The sequence below is a fragment of the Salmo trutta genome, chromosome 36 (assembly GCF_901001165.1).
Source record: "Salmo trutta chromosome 36, fSalTru1.1, whole genome shotgun sequence".
Taxonomy (NCBI): domain Eukaryota; kingdom Metazoa; phylum Chordata; class Actinopteri; order Salmoniformes; family Salmonidae; genus Salmo; species Salmo trutta.
The window spans coordinates 29,125,153-29,131,701 of NC_042992.1; the positions used below are offsets into that span (position 1 = coordinate 29,125,153).

General features: G+C 40.1%; 1 long non-coding RNA gene across 1 annotated transcript; it reads left to right on the forward strand.

Annotated features, from left to right (window-relative positions):
• The first annotated feature begins 5,843 nt into the window (after window positions 1-5,843).
• On the forward strand, window positions 5,844-6,549 carry LOC115175805 (uncharacterized). The gene is made up of 3 exons (XR_003872102.1): window positions 5,844-5,921; window positions 6,129-6,253; window positions 6,396-6,549. It is a non-coding gene; the product is annotated as an uncharacterized LOC115175805 (long non-coding RNA).

Sequence of the window (6,549 nt, forward strand, 5' to 3'; positions counted from 1 at the left end):
AGTTAGCTACCACTAGGCTATATCTCAAGGTTATAACATTTAGGGACATCCAGTGCAATAAGGCACTGTCTAACAATATACAGCTCGATTAAAACGAAGCCACATTGCGGTAGTTACCCATTCTGGGCAAATAAAACCACATAACAGAAGGGTTTGTGATACTGTAAAAAACGTTACTAGCCTACTACAGGTTGGGTTGTTCCACAAAGAGTGCTTTTTGCGTCCCTTTCCGTCCCTTTGATATTTTAAGTAGAAATTCTGCACCAATATTGAATTTTAAAAGCCTGTTATATTAAATGAAGAAGTGCCCTTTAATATAGACCACATGGAGAATTCAATAAATCATAATTTTTTATATGAGTAAAGGCTTGCTAAAGTGCAAAAATTCTGCATTTTGGCATGTCCCTCTGTCAACACTGTCACTTCTAGGAAGATTTCAATTCACTTAATCCAAAGATGTATCCAAGTTTCACCATTATTGTAACGCCTCAGTTATTGTGTTGCTTTGACAGTCATTTCTGAAGATTATTATTTTCATGTGACTAAGGATTCATTTGTCTGTCCCTCATTTTAAGGTCCACCATGTTACATGAACTGAACTCTCATTTTAATATGGTGATTTTCTTACAAAATAGTTTTTTTACAGGCTAGAAATGTTTTAGCAATGTAAAAAAAAAAAAATTGTGAAGCTTGTATTCAATTGCCACTCCCTGAACATGTTCTCTTAATGACAGAATGTTCAAATTTGGTGAAATGAAACATTTTTTTTATACCAAGTTATAGTTCTCAAATGGCTCACAGACGTTTTCAGAATAGGATGTTTGGGTGCAGTTTGTAAAGACAACTAATAAGCATTGCTTTGATGGCTTGTATTTAATTTCAGAGAGAAGACTTTACCCATAGTTAACTGTTGTCATCTGTAGCATTAAACTAATTCCCATAAGATTGGTGTATTTGATAAGTCATAAATAAATGATGCTCTATTAACTCTTGCATTAATGTTTTCACTTCACAAGGACATGCAAGCCTCAACATAAGCATGCTGTTATGAGGCAAAAACATAATACTTTCAAAAAAAGGGGTAGTTATTGCTGTGGCACATGTGTTTTAGTAAGTTTGCCTTTGGGAATTTTGACAATGAAGGTGATAGGTACAAAGAATTTATGAAGCTGTCATGAATCACATACTGGTTTGACTTTGCACGGGCAATATCATAACATCATTTCTACATAAGGCATTCATCAAAACTGGTTACTCAAAAACACCTTCTGTCCCCTGCAATGAGAGATCATGTTTGAAGCAATGCATTAGCAACATACAGTATTTTATCTAACATCATTTACGTATTTATTTAGGATTTATTTTATGATTTTGTTATTTACACTGAACAAAAATATAAACGCAACATGTAAAGTGTTGGTCCCATGTTTCATGAGCTGAAATAAAAATAACCCAGAAATGTTCAATACATCTGAAAAGCTTATTTCTCTCAAATTTTGTGCACAAATTTGTTTACATCCCTGTTAGTGAGCATTTCTCTTTTGTCAAGATAATCCATTCACCTGACAGGTGTGGCATATGAAGAAGCTGATTAAACAGCATGATAATTACACAGGTGCACCTTGTGCTGGGGACATAAAAGGCCACTCTAAAATTTTGAAATTTTTCACACAACACAATGCCACAGATGTCTGAAGTTTTGATGGAGCATGAAATTGGCATGCTGACTGCAGGAATGTCTACCAGAGCGGTTGCCAGAGAATTGAATGTTATTTTCTCTACCATAAGCAGCCTTCAATGTCGTTTTAGAGAATTTGGCAGTCGTGTAACCACGCCAGCCTAAGACCTCCACATCCGGTTTCTTCCCCTGCGGGATTGTCTGACAACAGATGTAACTGAGGAGCATTGCTGTGAGTTTTTCCTCATAAAAGGGTTTTATTACAGACAGAAATACTCCTCAATTACATCTGTTGTAACTGGCTCCTAAGTGGGTGCGCCGATGCCTTCCCAGGCCCACCCATGGCTGTGCCCCTGTTCAGTTCTGTAAAATCCATAGATTAGGGACTAATGTATTTATTTAAATTGCCTAATTTCCTAATAAGAACTCTAACTCAGTAAAATCGTTGAACTTGTTGCATGTTGCTTTTATATTTTGGTTCAGTATACTTGAATAAACAAGGCTAACTGGACTGTAGGCCAGAGAAACAAGAGCCTACATATATTATTCAGGCTGAAGGATTAACAACCTACCATTTCTCTCTTGAAAGAGCAAAACAAGACCCTTTTCAAAGTTGGTGCCTAGACCTGTTCCCCAGAAAGTTTTACCTCCATTGTGTGACAAGTGTTTCATGCTAAATGTAAGCCACTATCACTAGCAGAGGGTCTTTCTGCTGAAGGGAAAAGGCCTCTGAATACATAATATAACATGGCTTAAAGCTGTGCCGAGAGTACAGAGGCACCTACTGCACACACATAAAGTCATTTAATGTATGTTCATCTCAGTAACATCATGCCAGCACACATCAGATGTTTGTTATTGTAGCGACCTCTTTGGATCTCTTGGCGTAACTGGTGTTGCGTTGACAGTTGCTGAACCCGGTTTGGAGTCCCGGTTGGTGCTACCCTACGAATTTGCTACAATATTGTGGCGGGGCACCGAAGCGAATTGCGTTCGGCAAGTGGGCGTGGGGATGTGTAGTCAGGCGTCAGGCCATGGATGTGAAGGCATGTAACAATTTTGGGCCCAAATCTTCATCAGGCAACAGCGTCCTCTGTTGTCTGAAATACCAAAAAACCTCGACACAATTTTGTTTAAAACATTTTTTTTTTTATCAGCGATTAACATTTCGGTTATCTTTCGGTTTTTAAACTACTAATTGACCAACGTTGGTTCAATAAATTGAATACAATTTCGTTTTAGTTTTTTGTGAGCTCAATGAAGTTTCCCCAGAGATAAATCAGATCAAGCCCAAATATTCGATACAGTTTAGCGCAGAAAACGTGGTAATTAACTACAATGACCATAATCTATTGCAAGCCTACTTAACAGGTCTGTGTTTCTTTTTTATGCCAGCTACATTATGCAATCCAGAGGAGAGCAGTTGCTTTGCGAGGTATCTCTGCCTAAAAATACATGATCTAATTGATTGATAGTTGGTATTCAGCAGTCACATGCCTTATATACTTTGATGAACTACTAAAATGATGATTTTGTCTTTCATTAATTGTTTTATTCTGTGTTGATACAGCATTCAACCCATATAATGCATAGTGCATTTAATGTTAAAAAAAAGTTTAGCTAGGTAGCTATGCTTGCTTAACTTGTTGTCATGAAGTTTCTGGAAGTGTATCGTTTTATCATAATACCTATGGTTATTGTTTTTCACAATGTGTGCTACTGACACGTTGCAGTAGTATTCTGTTGCGGACACATGGATTTATAGCTAGCCATAATGCATTGTAAGTAAAGATACCACCCATGTTCAAGCCAGCCAAAGGCCGAGCCCAGTGTCTACTCTAAGTGTGCAAGCAAGCAAGCAACTGTCTGCCACGTTAACAAATAATGCTAGGTAGTTTACCAACTAATCATTAGTCTAATGAGATGTTTATTTCAGAGGGATTTATGGAGACTGAGACAACCCCAAATATACCCACAGAAAGCCATGGGCATGGGATGAATGGGACTGATAAAGGCAGAGCTGCCGTTAAAACTCAGTAAGTGTGCTTGGCTGGAACAAAAGCTTGCACCCACAATGGCCCTATGCGAATACAATTGGCCACCCCTGCCCCAGACCATCACCAGTCTGACATGAGTACTGATGGAACAGGCAGCAATGAGAGAAACTACACAATTAAAAATATCAGACCAAAAGGGGGAATCTAAAAGTATTAGGCATACCTATTGATTTGTCTCAATTATATGTCAATGTGATTTAGCATTCTCTGTTTTTCAGGTTTCTCACAACGAAAGAAAAATTCCATGAATTACTGGACTCTGGGGGGGAAGGGTCCTAACGGTAACAAGGCCAGCGGTGATGCAGGACCAAAGGAGACGGCAGAGGACTCTATGGAAGAGCCTCAAGAGAAAAAAATGAAAGTTGACCCGGATGAGCAGGAGAGGACAGGGAAACAGGACTGCAAGCGAATGCGAGGGCAGGACAAGTCCAGGCCGCACATGAAACCCACGAGCTACGAAAACAGACGGTGTCCTTCCATTATTCAGGTAGGAATGCCACTTTAGGGGATAGATGAAAGGGCCAACTACTTTTCATGCAACCTGGGACTTTCCATCTTAGAAATCCCCCCAAGTCATTCAGTGATGTTTTTCCTTTACCTATCAGGAGCATGCTCAATTGAGTTTCCTGTAGACCTAATTGTTTATCAACACCAATTTTATATATTTTTTTCCCCCCAGGTGTGTGAGACCAAATGTGTCTACGGCGACAAATGCAAGTTCTTCCATGACATTGTGGTGTACATGCAGCAGGTAGCCTAGTGGTTAGAGTGTTGGACTAGTAACCAAAAGGTTGCAAGATTGAATCCCCGAGCTAACGTAAAAATCTGTCGTTATGCCGATGAACGTTAGGCCGTCATTGAAAATAAGAATTTGTTCTTAACTGACTTTGTCACGCATCTCAAGGAGCGGGAAACGGGCGAGTCAGGCGCAGGAGACGAAATGTCCGTAGAATACATATTTAATAATGTCCAGAGTGAATACAACGACTAGGCAGGGTGCAAACCACAACCAAGAGGGAGAACAGCTACAAACTAAAAGAATACACGGAGCACAGCCCGGCAACCCTATAGCCTATCAAAAATGTTGTGTAAATAAAACACATAGGAAAAATCATCCAGTCCTTAACCTCAACGTAACACAGAACAATCCCGCACAAATCCCAAACAAGAAACAGACAAACGAAATACTCTCCCACTAATTACAAACAAGGAACAGGTGCGTACTAAACAGACATAACTAACAGACACATTAAACATGGAACGGTGGCAGCTAGTAGGCCGGCGACGACGACCGCCGAGCGCCGCCCGACCGGGGAGTGGCGCCACCTTCTGTGGACGTTGTGACAGACTTGCCTAGTTAAATAAAGGTAAAATAAACATGGCCTCCAAGCCCGCCGACGTTGGAGAGCACTGCTACCTCTGACACTTTTGGGAAGTGCCACTACGGCCTGAGCTGCCAGTTTGCCTGGGCCCACACTAGCGCTGACCTCAAAAACCTGGTGAACGAGGAGCGCGTGAAAGCCATGGAAAGGAGAACGCCAGTGAGGAATAGCCTGGACAAGGACCTACATGAAGACCATTTTCAAAGGTGGACACAAACAAAGCAGGAGAAGGCTGGAAAAAGGCTGCAGCTGCAGAGAACGGTAAGGCTTGATGGGTCTGCCATTATGTGGGAACGGTATGTCGCCTGGGTTGTATTCATTAGTCACACACCGTAGCAAAATGTTTTGTAACAGAAAATGGTTTGCAACAAAAATAGTTTCTATTGGACAAATTCAGGTAGGTCCCTCCCCTTTTGCTTCTGTTTGGTTCCAAGTGAACACACCCATGGTGGTGGATGTATCACCGACTGATTCGCAGTAATTTCACTGTTTTTAGCTGCAGAATTGGCCATATGTTTTTGTTTGGTCAGTTTTCTTTGTGTACAACTCTCATTGCCAAACTCTACTTCAAGTAGCTTTACAGTTTGTAAGGACTTATCAGGTGCAGAGATGGTGTTAGAATAAATTAATGGATTAATTAAATGATTAAATATTTATAATCTGATTTTCATGCTGATCAGGTGTTCATGTTAATTATCTGAGAGTTCAATGTTTTCTCTCCCTTAGCTGATAACTGCTGCTCATTGGAGGTTCACTCAGTGTTCTGAAGGGGAGAAACCACAAACAGACAACCAGGGAACTGAGGTATAGTAACAACACTATGACACTATGACTACTACTCCATTTGTCACAGGGCGCTTAACATCAACCTGGGCCTTAATCTTCGAAGAGCAATTAGAGGTGACTGGTGACAGTGGCAAGGAAAAAACTGCCTGGCTGGGAAATATAATAGATCTGTGCGATTTAAAAAATATATATATATTTTTTTGTTTACCTTTTGGAAAATTGCAGGTTAGCCAGGAGAACCTGGCTCTAGTGAAGACCATTGGGCGTTGACTGATGCTGATGTCATAAAGCTACTACAATGTGAAAAGAAGCTGGTACATTTGAGCTGCTTGTATGACACGCAGTGCAAGGTATTTTGTCTTGCATGTCGGGGATCTGAGTGGCACTTTGTATATTAGGCTCATTTAAACATTAACAACCCATTTTAATATTAAGAAGTTGTATAAACCAAATAGTAAATTTATGAATAGATTGTTTTTATTCTTCCTAAAGGTGGACTTCAAAGACCAGCTGTATCTTGCTCCCTTAACAACAGTAAATTGGTCCTTGGAACAGAATTGGCCACTTTCCCAGACTAAGATTATTCCTACTCCTGGACTGAAACCCAAGCTCAACTGAAAATCTGTTTTTTAAAGTTTCTTAGTCC